This window comes from Ciconia boyciana, chromosome 8 (assembly GCF_034638445.1).
Source record: "Ciconia boyciana chromosome 8, ASM3463844v1, whole genome shotgun sequence".
Classification (NCBI taxonomy): domain Eukaryota; kingdom Metazoa; phylum Chordata; class Aves; order Ciconiiformes; family Ciconiidae; genus Ciconia; species Ciconia boyciana.
In genome coordinates, this window is record NC_132941.1 from 51,605,026 (window position 1) to 51,621,598 (window position 16,573).

Sequence of the window (16,573 nt, forward strand, 5' to 3'; positions counted from 1 at the left end):
GAAGCCAAGGGAGCACATGGAGATGAGCAGCAAGAAACATTGGCTCAAAACGGAGATGGGGAAGCTGGAGAGGGCCCGGGGCTGCTGGCGTGGGCAGAGGCTGTGGCAGAGCCAGCGAGGGCTGGGCTGGGTTCTCCAGGGGCAAAGGGGAGTCAGGCCCAGACCAGGGCTTGGGAGGTCCGGGGGGAGCACTCTCTCCCCAGGAGGGCTGTGCAGCCCTGGGACCAGCCCCAGGGAGGACGGAGTCCCCATCCTTGGGGTCATCTAGCCTTGGCCGGGCAGGGCCACAGCTGGCCTCACCCAGGGCTGGGGATAGTCCTGCCCCAAAGGGATGTTGGATGGGAGCTCCCTCTCCCTGCAGTGCTGCTGGGATGATCCTGGGGGATTTTTCCTAGAGCATTATGGCTGGCAGCCCTGGGCGCAGGCCTATTTCTGCCTGGGCTGGGGCAGGGAGCAGAGTATGGGGCTGCTCGCCTTGGCCCCTTGGTGAACACAGGTTTGCCTCCAGCTCTGGATGCTGGGGCGAGCTGTTCCTGGAGGGCTGGAGCTGCCCCTTTCACCAGGGCCACGTGCTGGGGACATCACTGGAGGTGGTAGAGATGTGGCATCGCTGGCCTCCAGCTCCTTCCCCTTTCTCACCCCCCTCTCTAGGGACAGAATTCATACCCTGGTGCCAAACGGGTGCTGCAGCAGTGCACCAAAGCCCTGGCCCTGCTGTTTGTGCTGCGTCTACTCGGGGAGGCCAGATGTGGGGCTGCTCAGGAGCAGGACTGTTCGCCCAGCCCCTTGGGAAATGGCAGTGAAGGTGGCCCTAGGTGCATACATGTCATGTAGAGGCTGCTGGGGGAGAAGTCCTGCCGGCCCCTGCTCTGTGAGGGAAGGGGCCTGATGTCTGTCTGTCCCCTCCCACCCCACAAACCCTGCGCAGGAGCTTTGGAGGGGGCAGAGGGCCCTCCTGTGGCCAGCTGCAGCCAGGTGGGCCAAGGATGGATGGGGTCATCTCCCCGGGGTGCAGCTGCGGCAGATGCAAAGGAGCAGGAGGCGAAGGAGCACAACCAGGCTCGGCCAGAGCAGCTGGAGGTGACATTTCTGGATGCTGAAGGCTCCCGCTTCTCCCTCGTCGTGGTGCAAGAGGAGAAACACGAGGAGCTGGACCGTGCTGCCCACTGTGAGTCAGCCCTGGACTGGATAGTCCCTCCTGCCCTGGATGGAGGGGACAGAGCTGCCCCACACGGTCTCCTCCTTGTACCCCTAATCCTGCCCTTCATCCTCCCAGTCACTTGCAGACCTCAAGCCAGGGGCTAACTCCAGCCTGGCATCCCCTGAGGCCACGTGCTCCTCTAAGACCCCTCTTTTGCCCTTGCAGCAGGGCAGGATGTGGCCACCCCCTTACCCCAGCACAGCTTCTGCCTCTTCTAAACTCCAGGATGCCACACTTGTGAAGAAAGTACAGGGATGGGGCTCCTGAGATGCCTGGGCGGAGGTGGGTGCTGAGCCCCCAGGATGGGTGCAGGCAGGGTGAGCAAAGATGGTTTTAAGCATCTCTAATGAGGTGTCGCCTGGTTCCTGCTTCCCAGGAAGGGGCTTCGGCTATTCCCCCTCCGAAGCGCACCCCCTTCCCACCCTCCCTGGCTGTGAGTCTGATCATCCTGAAAATTAAAAATAAACCCAAACACAGCAGCACTCAGAGACGGAGTGGAAAGTCAGGGAGCCGGGACGGGTGCTCAGCCCCTGCTGCAGAGCCCCTCGCTCCCACCCTGCCATCCCTGCACCCTCAAGGTGCGTCCAGACTGGGGGCTCAGGCAATTCCTGTCCCCCCATCAAGCGTCTCTTTGCACCCCAGTGTAAAAGGAAGAAAAAGCCTGGGCCAAGTTGCTGCAGTTCTGAGTGTTAGGCAGCTCTTCCCACCCTGCTCCCTGCCCTGCGGGGAGGACACCCATTCTCGGCCATCATGCTTGTCCTGCAGGGGTGGGAGGGTGCCGGGGCTGGGGGAAAAGGGGTGCAGAGGGGGTGGTTTGGCTCCTAACACTGGAGCTTCGAATTCATGAGTAAATATTTGCTAATGGCAGCACGGCCGGGCGAATCTAAGGGAGCTGCTCCTCCCGCCGGAGCAAGCAGGGGAATGAATATGAATTTATCATGATTAGGTGAACCCAGCAGGGAGAGCGGGAGAGAGAGGGCTAGGCAGGGAGGGGGCGGGCGAAGATGGATCTGTGCAATAAAATTAAATAAGGACACCAAATAGAGTCACTTCTCACGCGCCCGCCCGCCCTCCCGCGTGCAGGGCCTCTCCCGCCTCCTGTGCTCCTCTGGCTTTGCTGATTTCTCTCTTTCCTCAAATTTATGAGGCCAATTATGAAGATGAGGTTGGAAGTTCTCGGAAGTTCACTAAATGCAAAGTGTGGTCCCTGCTGTTCCCATCAAATTAATTAACCAAGCGCTATTGATGGCCGAGGCAACATCGGCGCAGCGTGGAGCGAGAGGGCAGGGCTGCTGGGGTGCAGGCAGGGGGGTCTGGCGGGGGGCAGAGCTCCCTGCAGGGCATCCCCAGGGCCAGCGGATGCAGAGCGAGAGCCCTGCCTGGGCAGCCGGTGGGCAGCAGGAAAGAGGGATGCAGCAGGGGATGCAACAGGTCCTGGCGTTGACGCTCAGCATCGCAGTCTCTGTTTCCAGCACCGGTGGTCTCTGGCTGGAGGAAGATCCACCCGGGTGATGGCAGGGCTGCCCTGATGGGAACGTGGCACAGATATCTGGCAGGATGCTATGCTGTGTCCTGTGGTGGAGGCCACGGCAGGGGCTGGTGGTCAGCATGAGCCTGTGCCTGGAGGAGCAAAGCCTGGAGCCGGTGCCCTCTTGGGCACCCCAAGATCATCCCCCCAGCCAGGCCAGGGGGGATGCTGACCGTGATATCCCGTGGGGGTGGTCTGCACAGCGGCCTCATGCTTGGTAGACAAGTGACTTTCCCTATGGCTTAGCAGGGATTATGCTGCCAGGACAGGCCCACTGCCACCTTTCCCTGCTCCCCAAGTCCCAGCAGCCCTCCCTGCCTCAGTTTCCCTACCTGTGCTATGGGAAACAACCTGCTTGTGACTTGCAGGTAAGATCTTATGACCTGAGTGCCCCGATCCGACACAGCCCCTTGGCCATCCCTAACCTTTGCATGAAGCAGCCTGGCTCTGCACAGGGCTCAGGGAGAGGGTGGGCGGCTTTGCGGTGGGGGCAGCAACCATGTGCCTAAAGCACACCAGCTCTTATGGGGCAGCTCCTGTGCCTGGAGTAGCTGTGTCATGTCCCTCCGCTTCCAGGGCATGGCTTGGACAGGGTGGGGAAAGGGTGTCCAACATGACCCCCATGTCTGTCCTGTCCCATGGTGCTGAGGTGCCTCCTTCATGCTCACTGCACATGCAAACAGCTGGAATGCTGCTGCAAGGCTGCTGCGGTGTGGGGGATGCGAGTCCCCAGACTGCTCAGGTTCACCTCAGACACTGGGCAAATGGCCCTTCCTCTGCCTGTCTCTGGGAGGAAAATTCACTGAAAGCAGTTTATACATTGTCCAGCTAAGTCTCTCAACACTGGCTGTGCTGCAGCGAGTGCTTGAGGTTGTAAAAGGGTCCAATATTGTGGCCCTGGATCAAACCCAGGACGTCTCCACTTGCTACACTGCCGTGCTGTGCCTCAGTTTCCCTCCTTCTTGCATTTCTTGGGGCCATCTGCTCTTTGGGCAGGGTCTGGTTTTCACTGGGTGCAAAGAGCATGCCAGTTCCCGAGGAGCTTTGGTAGCATTTAGTGGGTGTGAGATGTGTCCAAATAAAGGCTCATTTCTCACCCCCAAAACAGCCTTGTTTCACACCAAATAAATACATATACCATAAGGCTCCCTGCTTGTACCACCCTGGCACAGGGAACTTCACCCTGTAGTGCCATGGGATCCTTGACTTAAAACCTTTTGCAATTGCTGTCCAGGTTTGAGCAAACCAGCTTGTTGGAGGGGTGAAAGATGCAGATTGTGTCCTTGGACCAGGGATCTCCCAGCGGGGAAAGGACACAGAGGTCCCAGGGGAGGCCAGATCCGAGCATCCCTGCATGCACCCAGCTCCTGGCATGGCATGGCTGTGCGTCCCACAAGGATGCACCAGCCCCGTGCATGGCTCCGGCCGTGTGCCTGTGCCTTTCCTGCTCCTGCTTCTCTTCGCTGGCTTTACTCCTGCCCTGGTGATCAATGGGCTGTGGTCGGGCTGGAAAATAGCACAAACAGAGGCATTTACAAACCCGCTGTCTCTCCAACAGGGCCATAACTCAGGCTCCCCGTCACCGTGGGGAATGGGAGGCAGGCGCTCCTGCTCCGGCAGCAGCAGCAGCAGCACCGTTTCCCCTCTCGTGGTAAATGCGTTACTTGGGGATAATTTACCTGCTTATGTCAAATTTTAAAAAGAAATAGGCTGGCTGCTCTGCAGCTTTTGACACTCGCAGCATGTGTGCATGGACACATGTGTCTACCCAGAGGAAAAAAAATCACCTAGGCTGAAAGGAGCGGTTTACAAATGCCTGGACTTCAGAGCTGCAGTCCCTGCGTGGAGTCTCCGGTGTTTAGTACTGAGGCTGAGCTCTCGCCACGGTCTGTCCCTCCTTAGGGTCTCCAGGGTCTGCAGCCACCCACCGGGCACCCACATGGTGCCCCATGTCCCCTGCAGCGTGCCCGGAGCATCCCCTGCCCACAGCCGTTCTCCGGGGCAGCAGACCGGGGTCGTGGGGGGATGCTGGTGCAGCCGCCCTGTCGCCCCTGGGTGAGGACCTTACTGGGGACCCTGGGCGGCTGAGAAGCTGCTCTCGGCCGGTCCAGCCCCGATGCAGCGGTGGTTGGCTCGGGCAGCCGCCGTCCTCGCAGGCAGCAGAGGGAGCTGGAGGACTGGGTATCGGCAGCAGCGGGCAGGCTGCGGGCAGCCCGGGCCTGTGCTGGGGCTCTTTGGGCGAGCAGGCCAGCCAGCCCCATGCTGGGGGATACCCCCTCCACCCAGCCTGCCCTCCAGCAGGGCAGCGGGAGGTGTCCCCAGCCTGCAGACTGCCCCCTCAGCCCGTGGTGCCACCCCGCTGACCCGGCTCCAGACATGTCACCCCTATGGCTGCCCAGCTCTGCTGCAGACGCCTCCTGAGCTGGTCCTCTGTCCCCCCTCTAGGCTTTTAGGGGCTCAGCCCCCCTGCTTCATTTTGTGGGGCCATGCAACTTCTCTCTGGCTAGATCCCACCGTGTCCTTGTCCACCCCGTAACCAGCCAGGGTGGGTGGCACAGTGCTTCCCATCACCCTGAGGACCTGCTGGGGGACAGCGTGGTCCCCGGGGAGCCTGGCGGGGCGTGAGGTGGGGTAAGGCCTCCATCCCTGGGCAGCATCCCAGGGCTGAGGGCGGGGGGTCCTGCAGCACGTGGCGGGTGCCTGTCACTGCCATCCCACGGTCTCCTTGCCCATAGGGAGCTGATTTATGTCCGGGCCAGCCTGCGCTGACCTCCTACTTTGGCTCAAGCATTATAACTAATGGCAGGTCAGCAGAGCTACAGCGAAAGTGAAGTGGCTGGTAGGGGGCCGGGGAGGGGGACGCAGGGTGGGGGGGCTGCTGAGGCTCCCAGTTGCAATGGCAGCAGGGGCAGCAGGGCTGTAGCAGACATAGTTCCCAGCCTGTCCCCCTCCATCCTGTCCCTGTCCTCTCTCCTGAGGGCTCTCCCTGACCATGCTCTCCTGTTTTACCCAAAGGGGGGTCCTAGGTCAGCAGCATCAAGCCTGGAGGGGTGGTTCCTTGTTGAGGGGAAACTGAGGCACCCACAGACTGATAGCTTCATGAACATTAACAGCAGAGCCAGGGAGGGCACCAGGTATCTGAGCCCAGCCCCTGCCTGGCCCAGCCTTGCTGGGATGAGGGACCAGGAGGACTTGGCACAGGTACGGCAGAGTGCGATGCCACAGTCGGTGGCCTGAAGCATCCCCCTTGGTCTGTTGCCCCCACCTCCATGATCCATGAGCTTTGGGGTGCAGAAATCTTCTGTGGGGGTTACACTCTTCCTGCCCACCAAGCAGCTGCTCCCCATCCTGGGATGATGCCAGCCTGACCGGCCAGTCTAGGTGGCCTGAGTGGGCTGGAGGGAGCCCTTGGGGACGCTATAAAAAACCCCTGCCCTGCTCCTGGCTGCACACCAAGAGTTCCCCACTGTTTGGCGATAAGGGAGAAAATTTAAAAATATGACACAGAGCACAAGAATAAGGTTTCTGACTCCTGAAGCTCTGCAGGAGTGTTTGCACAACACGGTGATTCCCTCACTGTCCTGTGCTTGGGCAGGCCCAGCGTGACCCCCAGGGGTGGCACTGCCGTGGCTGACGCCATCGGTGCTCCCTGGGCTGGGGTTTCCCTGCCCTGGCAGGAGCCCAGCTTTGCCCAGGCAGTGGAGGGGAATCTGGGAACAAACCCGACCATGGTCCCATTGCTTAGAGGGCTCCCACCCCTTGGCTGCACTGCAGGAGCTCCCTGCTTGCCCAGTCTCCTGATTCTCCTGATTTGGCTTTATTTTGCCAGGAGGAGCTCTCTCTCCAGTGTATTTTCCATGCAGCCTGTGCTGGTTTGGCTGGGGACTCACCCACAGGGTGGCACATGTGATCCCAGGGGCAGTGCAGGGTCCTGAGGCTAAGCGACAGTCCCTGGGGTGGAACCTGCATCCCCACGAGACATCTGCACAAACCTTACCCCTAACATCACCTCCGAGACAGAGCCAGGGCCAGGTTTTGGCAAATGTTTGTACCACTGTTGAGTGGAGTTAAACGGCACTGGTCTTGCCCAAACTTCAGGTTGATGCTGCCTATGTGACGCAGCCTTGCTGATGCCCTGCCTTTGCTCGCTGCTGGGGAAGGATGAGGAGGTGGCAAACCATATCCAGGTAAGACATTAGGGCTTTCCCCCAGAGAGCCGCATCTGCCTGCTTGCCTGCGGTGGGAAGGGTCATTTTCAGGGGGCTGTATTGCCAAGGGCTGGGCTGTGCTGGCAGCCACCCCCTCGGCCAGACACGCAGGGCTCTGCGAGCCTCTCCTGGCACTGCTTGGCCATCCCGCAGATGCAATGGGTCTGTTGCGGTCCCACCAGGCTTCCTGCTGCTGTTTGCAAGCTGAGGGGTCCGCTGGTGTCCAGACTGACGCTTGCTCTCTCCAACTGATGACACACATTTCTACTCCCTGTTTCTCATCCAAGGAGCATTAACTTTGCAAGGCTGCAGTGAAAGCTCGCATCCTTGCCAGCAACCCCTCCCCAAGATATTAATCACGTCCTTCACAGGAGCCCATTGCAGGTAATTTTGCAACATTATGGGAGTGATTTTTAATTTTTTTTTTTTTTTTAGGGTCCTTCTTAGGGCTAAGCCAGATTCAGGCAACCCCAGCTTGTGGCTTGCACCACCCTTGAGTGTTGGCCACTGACAGGTCCGGGTGCAGCATTCAAAGCTCAGCCCAGCTGGGGAAGCATGTCCTCTGGTCTGAACCCGCTGCGGAAGCAGGAGCTCAGTGCATTCCCAGCCAGCTCTCAGCAAAGGTGATTTGTTTGAAATCATTTCCATGGCCTCTGCACTTCTTTTGGCCACTGGCTTCAGGAGAGCAGGTTAAATCTATGCTGCTAGACAGCACCAGAAGCTGAGAGCTTCATTTAGAAGAAGCTGTTGGAGGACGTTGCTCAGCTCTCACTCTGAACAGGCCTAAAATTAGATCTGGGATGTAAAAGTTGATGACTACAGATAGGTGAGTCCAGCTCCAGATTAGCAGCTTTTGCTACAGAGCTTGCCATTTGGGATCAGTTTTGCTCCATCAATATTTCAAGTTTGTCAAACCCCCTTTGAAGGCCTGGGCAAGTGAAATGTGCATGGGGAGCTGTAAATAAGTGGGAGCTTTAAAAAACTCCCTGAAATGACCAATAAATCCGCCAGGACATGACAGGGATCACTCACGAATCGCTCCGGAAGAAATCCAGCTCTGCACTGAAAAGAAAAAGGAACTTTCAAAAGCACAGTCAGAACAGCAAAACACAGTGCCAGGGCAGGGAAGCAGCCTTCATCCGAGCCTCCTTCTCCATCGCCCAAGGACAGTGATGTACCCTGGCAGGTCCCTGTGCCACCCACTCCCTGTGCCTTGCTGTGTCCTGCCCAAAGGAAAGCAACTCAGCAAAGCAAAAGAAATGGAAAGTCTGAGCCTACAGTATGCCTGGCACAAGGTAAATAACACACGCTGGATCCGGCCATAACCTCCAGCAGGAGACGGCTGCTCCATGCTGTCCTGCGGGGTACAGAGTGCGTGCAGGGGCTGCATCCCCTTGTCATCCCACGTCGGGTCTGGTGAGGACTGGGCGCTGCACAGATCTTCCCTGCATGTGGAGAAGACGGAAAAACCCTACTGGCGTGGTCTCTCACCACGTCTGCAAGGTGCCATCAGGGCTGGATCCAGCCACGCAGAGGGACCCTGATGGCAGTGCAACTGCTCCTCTCCCGGGGCTCAGACTGAAGGCACTGGTGGGGGTATCTGCAGCCCACCGAGACACCCCGTAAGTCTGACCACATCTGTGGATGCTCTTCAGGTCTCTGGGGAGAGGACGGGGAACGAGTTGCCGCTTGCACGTCTCCTTCTCCTGCACCCCAGTGAAAACACCCAGGGGGACTGAGGATGTGGGGTGGGGAGGGAGACTGGACCTACCTCCTTGCCAGGGTGCTGGGAGGGGGGTGTGCAGGCAGCTGGGTGGGTGTGGGGACACCCAGCTGCAGCGGGTGGGTGGCAGTGGGGAAGTGAGGGGTCTGTCTGGAGAAGGTCCTGCGTGCACAGCCCGGGCACCCCATCTTGGGGCCGTGGGGTGCTCATCCTTGCTGTGCACCCCACACTGGGGGGGGCCACAGCCCCTTTTCCCCAGAGGGTGCTTGAAGTGGCCCTGTCCCACCCTCACTGGCAGCTGTGGCTGTCACCTTGCCACCAAGGGCACAGCCATCGGTGTGCTCAGTGAGTATGGATGGCCATGTCCCCCGGGGGGGGAGGTCTGATCCCCCAGCTGCCTTCCCCCGACCCCCTCCCAAAGCAAGTCGCTGCTTCCCACAAGCACCCCAGGGACCCCTCGTGCACTATTCAACCCCCTGATGGCCACCCCCTCTCTGTCCCCACAGGACCCAGTGGCCGATGTCAGCGTCCCTGCTCCCCAGCGGCTGAGCCTCCTTTGGGGTGACGCTGTCCCGGCCGCTCTCCTCCACGCAGTGCTCCCGCCCCGCCTTGCACGCTGCAGCAGATGGTGGAGGTGACATTTGTCTGCGAGTGATGCGCTTGGCGGTGGCCGTGTTCCCCCTCCTCCCTTCACCCGGGATGGAAGAGCCTTGAGCCCACCCGGCAGAGGTGGGATGGGCAGACACAGGTTGGGGGGTCCCCCCCAGCCCCCTCTTCTACCACAAGCTCCCTCCACATCTGCACCTCTCATCTCTCTGCATGTCCTCCAAATCCCCTCTCCCAAGGGGCTGGGGCACCGGGGCAGCCGGAGGGCACCGTCCCCAAGGGCGAGCGCCCATCACCGCGGGGTGTCGGAGGCGGGGGCCGGGTGGGGGCCGGGCACTGGGGACTCCTGTTCGTTCTCCGTTTTCTGCCTTAATTAGAACCCGGAGAGACCAGGCGAAATCGCATTAGCGTGGGGCCCCGGTGCGCTGAGCCATCCATCTTTTTTTATTACAGCGTAATGGGGCTGCTCGCGAGGCGCCGTGCGATTTGTCACAGGCCTCGTTCCCTGATAACGGGCATTTGTCATCACTTTCTTCCCGTGTTAATGTCATCATCGGCGAGCTGACAGGCAGACCCGTTGAGGGAGCACTGGCGACAGACCACATCCGTCAACCTAATATTTCCATGGCTGTGGGGATCAGCCGGGCTGCGAACACACATTAAAGTGCTTATGAGGGGAGGGAAAAAAAAAAAAAAAAGCCATTGTCATTAATTAAAATGTTAGTGCGAGCGTGTGCGCGGGTGGTGCTGCGTGGGGATGGGGGGCTGCGGCGCGGGGGGACGCAGGGCTGCGCGGGTGCGATGCGGTGGCCTTTTAACGGAGCGCGCATCAGCTCCTGAAACCCATTTAAAAGATATTTGGGACTGGGGAATCAGCAGCGAGCGCAGTGGAAAGGTCATTGTTAATAAGGGAGAGAGTGCAGGAGCACGCGGGGAGGGCGCGGGCACGGCCAGCGAAGGACTATGGAGATGGTCACCCCCCGCATCCGGGGGGGGTGGGGTGGGGTGGGGGTGGGGTTGTCTCATGGGGTGTATTCGAACCACTTGTGTCACGAAGTGAGCGGCCTCAGCCCCACACGGCGGCAGCAGGACGGGGTGGGGGAAGGTGACCTCGCAGTGGGGTCGCCCTGTGGCTGGGCAAGGGCAGAAGTGGGGCGTGGGGTGGGCTGGGGTCCAGATGAGGGGGCCCGGTGCCCCGCTGCAAGCTGGGCATGTGGGTGTCCCAGGAGGGTGCAAACTCTCTGCGAGGGGTAGGAGAAGTCTGGAGGGCCAAACTTGTGACCCTCCGCATATGCAGCCAGCAAAGAGCCCCTGGGGCCTGCTCAGCAACAAGGGGGCTCAGGTCCTCCCCCTATAATATTTGGCTGTTGCCATGGAAACAGGTGGTGTTGATGGGGAGGAGTGTGAGCGGGGGGGTGAGCGGCACCCTGGGTTTTCATGGCAGGGGAGTCTGTTTTCTGTGCTTTTCTGGGATTCCTGTGATTGTACAGAATAGGAAGGTTTGGGTGGCTTGCCTTTTTTTTCTTTTTCATTTTAAATTAGCTTTTGGGGTGTTTGGGAGGGTTTTGGGGTGGGCATCTCCCAGCCAGCTCTGCCTGCTGCCCTCCCACGATGTCCTGGTACAACCCCGATTTACATGGCAAAATGTGACTCCAGGAGCTCTGATGCAGCCTGGGGGGGTGTCTAGAAACGGGGTCCGACATGCTTCTTCCTCTGCCTAAATCCAATCCTCAGGTCCCCTGGGAGAAGTCCCTGATGTCCCCAACCTGCTGCTGGACATGGTGCCAGAGGACCAGGCACTGGCAGGGAGCAGGCAGCCAAGGGCAGTGCTCAAACCCTGCTTAGTGCAGAAGGGGGGCATGAGGTTTGACAGCATGGCTGCACACAGAGCCTTCACCCCCACATCCCCCATCCCAGGGGATGGGCAGGGGCAGGCTGTGAAGGGGCCACATGTGTCCCATGTCCCAGGGAGGTGCCAGCTCCACCAGGAAGGCTCTCGGAGCTTGCTTTCATTGCTCTTCTTTCTTCTTCTTCTTTCTTCTTCTTTCTTCTTCTTTCTTCTTCTTTCTTCTTCTTCTTCTTCTTCTTCTTCTTCTTCTTCTTCTTCTTCTTCTTCTTCTTCTTTCTTCTTCTTCTTCTTCTTCTTCTTCTTCTTCTTCTTCTTCTTCTTCTTCTTCTTCTTCTTCTTCTTCTTCTTCTTCTTCTTCATCTTTCTTCTTCTTCTTCATCTTTCTTCTTCTTCTTCTTCTTCTTTCTTCTTTCTTCTTTCTTCTTCTTCTTTTCCATCCTTCCTTGTTCCAGACACAGGCTCTGTGCTGGGGAGAGTCAGGTTTTTGGGGGAGGCATGTGGCTTTTTTAGAGACCTGGGCCCTTTATGTGTGTGCACATGGACGCACTCATGCACACACATGCAGACACATGCACACATCATTCTATTAGTGCACCCAAAAGTTTGGCTCTCCAGCTGGTGCCTGGGGCTGCCACCCAAGATGGGAGTTTCTGGGATGGGCAGAGGTGAGAGGGGGTAATTATCTCCAGGTGCTGATGGGGAAACTGAGGAACTTGTGGTCCTCATCCACGCTGTGGTTACAGGTCATCCCATCACCAACAGCATCCAACAAGTCTGCAGACGTCAGGGAAAAGGTGTCCAGGAAGTTTTCTCGGGACTGCCAGGCAGTGGCCAGGCTCCCAGCCCTGTGACATCCCCGGCCGGGTCCCCAGCCCTCTCCCAGCAGCAAACCCTACCATCAAACGCTCCCTCCGCCCCAGCTCCCCGCCATAAATCACTGCTCTCCATTGGCCGAGGACCTTTTAAAAAGGATTTATTAGGGGGGATTTAAGCACAGGCAGCGATACGGTTTCATAAATCGAAAGGCAATAGTGCTCATCATTACTGGTTCGTTCAGGGGGTGGCATCCCTGCTCCCCCTGTTCCCGCGGCCGTGCTAACAGCCCCCTCCCCAGCTCCGCTGCCTCCGCTGCTCCCCTTCGCCTCCCAGTCTGTGGAGACTGCAAGCGTGGAAAATCCCCAGACAGGGAGTGTAAATGCTTGTTCTTTGTAAATGAAGAACATAATTAACATTAAATTAAGGTAATACAAATGAAGACAACACAGAGCCTGACAGGATGAGTGTTTGGGGAGGCAGTAGAGAGAAGTGATTCATATTTTTAATTTACTGTACAAATAGACTAGCAGGGCTGGGGGGAAAAGGGCCATCCAAGTGGAGTGGGGATTTTTTTTTTTTTTCCCACTGTTGTTTTGCTGTGCTTTAAGCACACAATGACTATTAAAGTCAACTGCCCATATAATAGGACATCTCCTACATGACTGCTCTCCGAGAGGCAGCTTGCTGTAGCAATAAATTCTGGGAGTGCCATCTGCTGGTGCACACCCTCCGCCGGGCACCCTCGCCTTGGCCACCCCAACGCTGGGCACCCAGACCAGCCCCGGCACTCTGCGCCCTCTGCCAAGATCTGCTCCCACAGAGCATCGGACATGGCCCTGCCGGCATTAGTACAGAATTATTTTTTCTATAGGGTAACAAAAACTTTTTTTCCCCCCCAAATATGCCTTTAAATTGTTCATCATCTTTTTTTTTAAGAGGTTGAGGGGGTCTAGTTGATGCCGAGGAAATATTTTAGGCTTTTAAAAGAAACAAATCACTGTTCTCCACCCCTCCAAAGTGCTGGGTTTCAGCTGGGTGCTTGTACCCAGAACACAGTAAAAAATCACCCATTTTAGGTTTTTCCCCGCAAAAAGGCACTTGACCAGAGTCTGTGTGAACCACAGGCTTGGATGGAGCCAGCTCTGCACTTTAAGGAGATGAGAGCTGCAGGCTCAGCCCTGGGGAGACTTGGCTGCTGGACGGCTTTCAGCTGGGAATGAGCCAGGTTTACAGCAGCGCGCAGGTGTGCATGGGCATGTGGCACCTGGAAGGGGCACACCGCCACCGCCACACCCTTGTCCCCTTCCCTGGGGGACTCCTGCCACCACTGTGCAAAGCAAAAACAAGAGAAGGCACCAAGAGGATCCGTTCCTGTCTGAAATCACCCTTCTCAGGCAGAAGATGCCCTGGGACTGTGCCGAGAGCCTCCCACTCTATGCCGAAACTGGAGAGGGTGTTTCACCATCTGGGGGCATTTCCTAATTTTGGGAGTGCAACCTTTGTTCTCTGGACCACTTGTGTCCTGGCAGTCATTGCTGTGAGCAGTGCCCGTGGGTCCAGGGCTGGCTGGGCTGGCGGTGCAGAGGGGCTGGTCCCAGCTCCTTGCTCTGTCAGTAGCTGTGTCCTACTCCTTTGCCACCTTTTCCTCTCCCCTTCTATGCTCACCTCCCGAACCACGGCCAGGGTGCCTGGGGGCAGCTCCAGCCCATTGCCTGAAACTTTGTCAACCCCGAACTGCAGCCAGGGCCTCTTTAACCCCTGCCCGGGGGCACTGGGGAGGGCAGAGGGGCTGGTGCGGGACAAACCCTGTACCCAAAGGGGAAAGGCTCCCCCCCGCTTTTGTCCCCTTTTACTGAAGGCATGTTTGCACACAAGGCTGTGACTGGGGGGGACGTGGAGTCCCCCCGGTGTGGGTGCCGGGAGAAGAGGGGGTGCCATCCTGCAGTCTCAGCCCCCCCGTGAGCACTGATGTTGAGCTTTGGCGGGGGCTCGGCTGCCCATCAGCTTGGGCTGCTCCCCATGATGTGCCATGCCAGATGCACCACGTCCTCACCGCTGTGCAGCCCTGCAGCCAGGTCCCCCTGCTCCGATGGAGAAACCAGAGAGGGCCGATGACTGATGGAGCCCCACGCCATGCTGGCTCCTCTGCCAGCTTTGCCCTGCTTTGAATGGCCCCAAGCAGCTGGGGGCTGCGGGGGGGTAAATTACCCCCAAACACCTCAAACATGTCCTGGGCCCAGGCTGCAGACACAGGGGCTGCTTGCAAAATGACCTCCCCCCAGGCAGTGCCCCCCTGTGTCCAGCATCCTCGCCCTGTGCCTGCTGCGCTCAAAGCACAGCTGAGGAAACCCTGCATGAACCTGCCCGGACCGAAGGGGACAACAGCGACAGCCCAGCCCAGGAGGGGTTGAGCAAGGGGCTCAGCCCTCCACCACAGCACTGTGAGCTGCTTTGGGGTCCCCAGGGCCAGGGCATGAGGCCACAGTGCAGCTTTGGGTACCACCGAGTGGCAAGATGCCTTACAGAGCTTCTCAGCTCCAGAGCCTCTCCTCCATCGGTAAGGCAAGAGGCAGGGACCAATCCTGCACCCACCTCTACAGGGCAGAGGGGTGCTGCTCCAGCTCCCCTTTCTCCACGCGGAAGGAGGCAGGAGCAGGGTTTTCACCCTGCTCAGAGCATGCAGAAACCACACCCTGCTCAAAACTGGTCCCTGATGGAGCCTCTGCAGTCAGGTCAGATTTTGGGGGAGTGAAGGCACCCCTGTTGAGGTGACAGGGACAGTTCGCTTTTAGGGCACCTGGTGAAGCCAGTGCAGGAAGGTTTCAGCCTCAGAGGCTTTGTGGGTCCCTGTCATTAGTAGGATCCATCCCCCAGGAGCCTGTCCCTGCTGGAGCCATAGGAACCGTGAGCACTGGCAGGGCGTGAATGCTCCTGGGCTTGTCAGGCCACAGCCTGGGGACACTTGCTGCCTCACCAGCAACTGGTGCTGGCACAGGGACAGCAGGGTGAGTCCAGCAAGCTTTCATCAGCTTCCTGGTCAGGCTGTGACCATTTACCCTGAACCAGGCACCCTCCAGGAGAGCTTCCCTGCAGGATCTGGAGATATCCAGTGATGGGTCATCATCATTTTCTTGAAGAACCCATTTCAAAGTATCTGGAAGAATTCAAACCGCGGCTTTCTTTCCCATTCCAGCTTGGCTGGGGTGAGCTCCAACCCTCCACGTGTATACCTCAATGCTTAAACTCACCCACCCTTTAGCACTGGATTCATCGCAAGGCAGCACTTACACATTTGGAGAAAGTCACCTTCATCTTCGTTTCTGCAAATCTTAAAAGGATCAGGAGCATTTCCAGGCATCAAAGTAATTTCTTGGACTCTTCTTTGCACCTTCTCCAATCTTTCAAGGTCTGTTTGGACACTGCTAGAGGATTCAGCCTTACCCTCACCGAGCAGAACCAATGCTTTTGGAGGCCTGAATCCAGAGAGCTGCTTTGGACATGGGGAAGCAGCTTAGAGCCCACCCAGCCATACCGTTCCCAATAAGCCTGCAGTGGAGCAGCTGGGAATGCCTCCCTGGGCAGGGCAAGCAGAGGGGAAGCCCAAATCCTGCTTTTGCAAGAGTACCAGACCCGTGGTAGGGGGCCAGCTTGAACTGAGAGCCCCAGAGATCCTGCCCCAATATCCTAAAGAAAAAGCTGATGAGAAGCTAGTGTCCTATGAGCATGGGGTTTCCTCGCTCCTGCCCTTCCAGGTCCTGATGGAAGGAGAATGGACATGTCCCTTGGCATGGTACCCTCACAAGGGTCCCAAGAGCAAACGCACCCAAAAGGCACATAGGATTTTGCCAGTGACCTCCAGCCCTTGGAAACAGGGGACTTCTGGCTCTGGTGGTGTCTGAAGCCCTGGCAGAAATGGGTCCCAACCCCATATTTCCCATCCCATCTCACCAGCCAGCACAGAGCAGTCCTTGGCCGTAAGGCAACACTCTGGCTCCTTGGCCACACCAGGACCCTGGGATGGGGGGCTGCTCCCGGGGGGGCCATTGTCTCCCACATGGAGGGCAGGGGGCATCTTCCAAGCCACCCCACATGCTGAATAATAAATACCAGAATAAATAAATACAAGTGGCAAAGAGGCCTGAAATGATGCTGTCGTTTGCTGGGAATGAGAGACACAAGTGTAATTTAGGTTTTGATATTATGAAAGTCTCGCTGCTCTAAAACAGCAGGGCACTCAGTGCCTCATTAATAAAGGATAAACTTGGAGTCTATTTACAATGCACTTTTTGGGGTTATTTACACTCCATTATACATATGTAATGCTGCACATATTTACCGCTCTGTTCTGCTGCCGAGAGCAGCCGAGTCGGGAGGGAGATGGAGTGGGAAGTGCCTGATGCTGTGGAGCCATGACCCCTGCTTTGACTGATGTCCCTTAAACAGCTCAAGCTGCAGGAGAGCCCTCAGCGGGCTGGTGAGGATGGAGGGGCTGGGACCAGGCACTGGGGGACCCAGTATGGCCCAGCACCTGTCCCCACGGGCCCAGCGCCCACCCACCCCCGGAGGCACCCCGAGGCTTTGCCAGGTGATGCAGAAAGGGTGAGCTCCTCGCATGGGCTGGAGCCCAGCACACCACCAATTG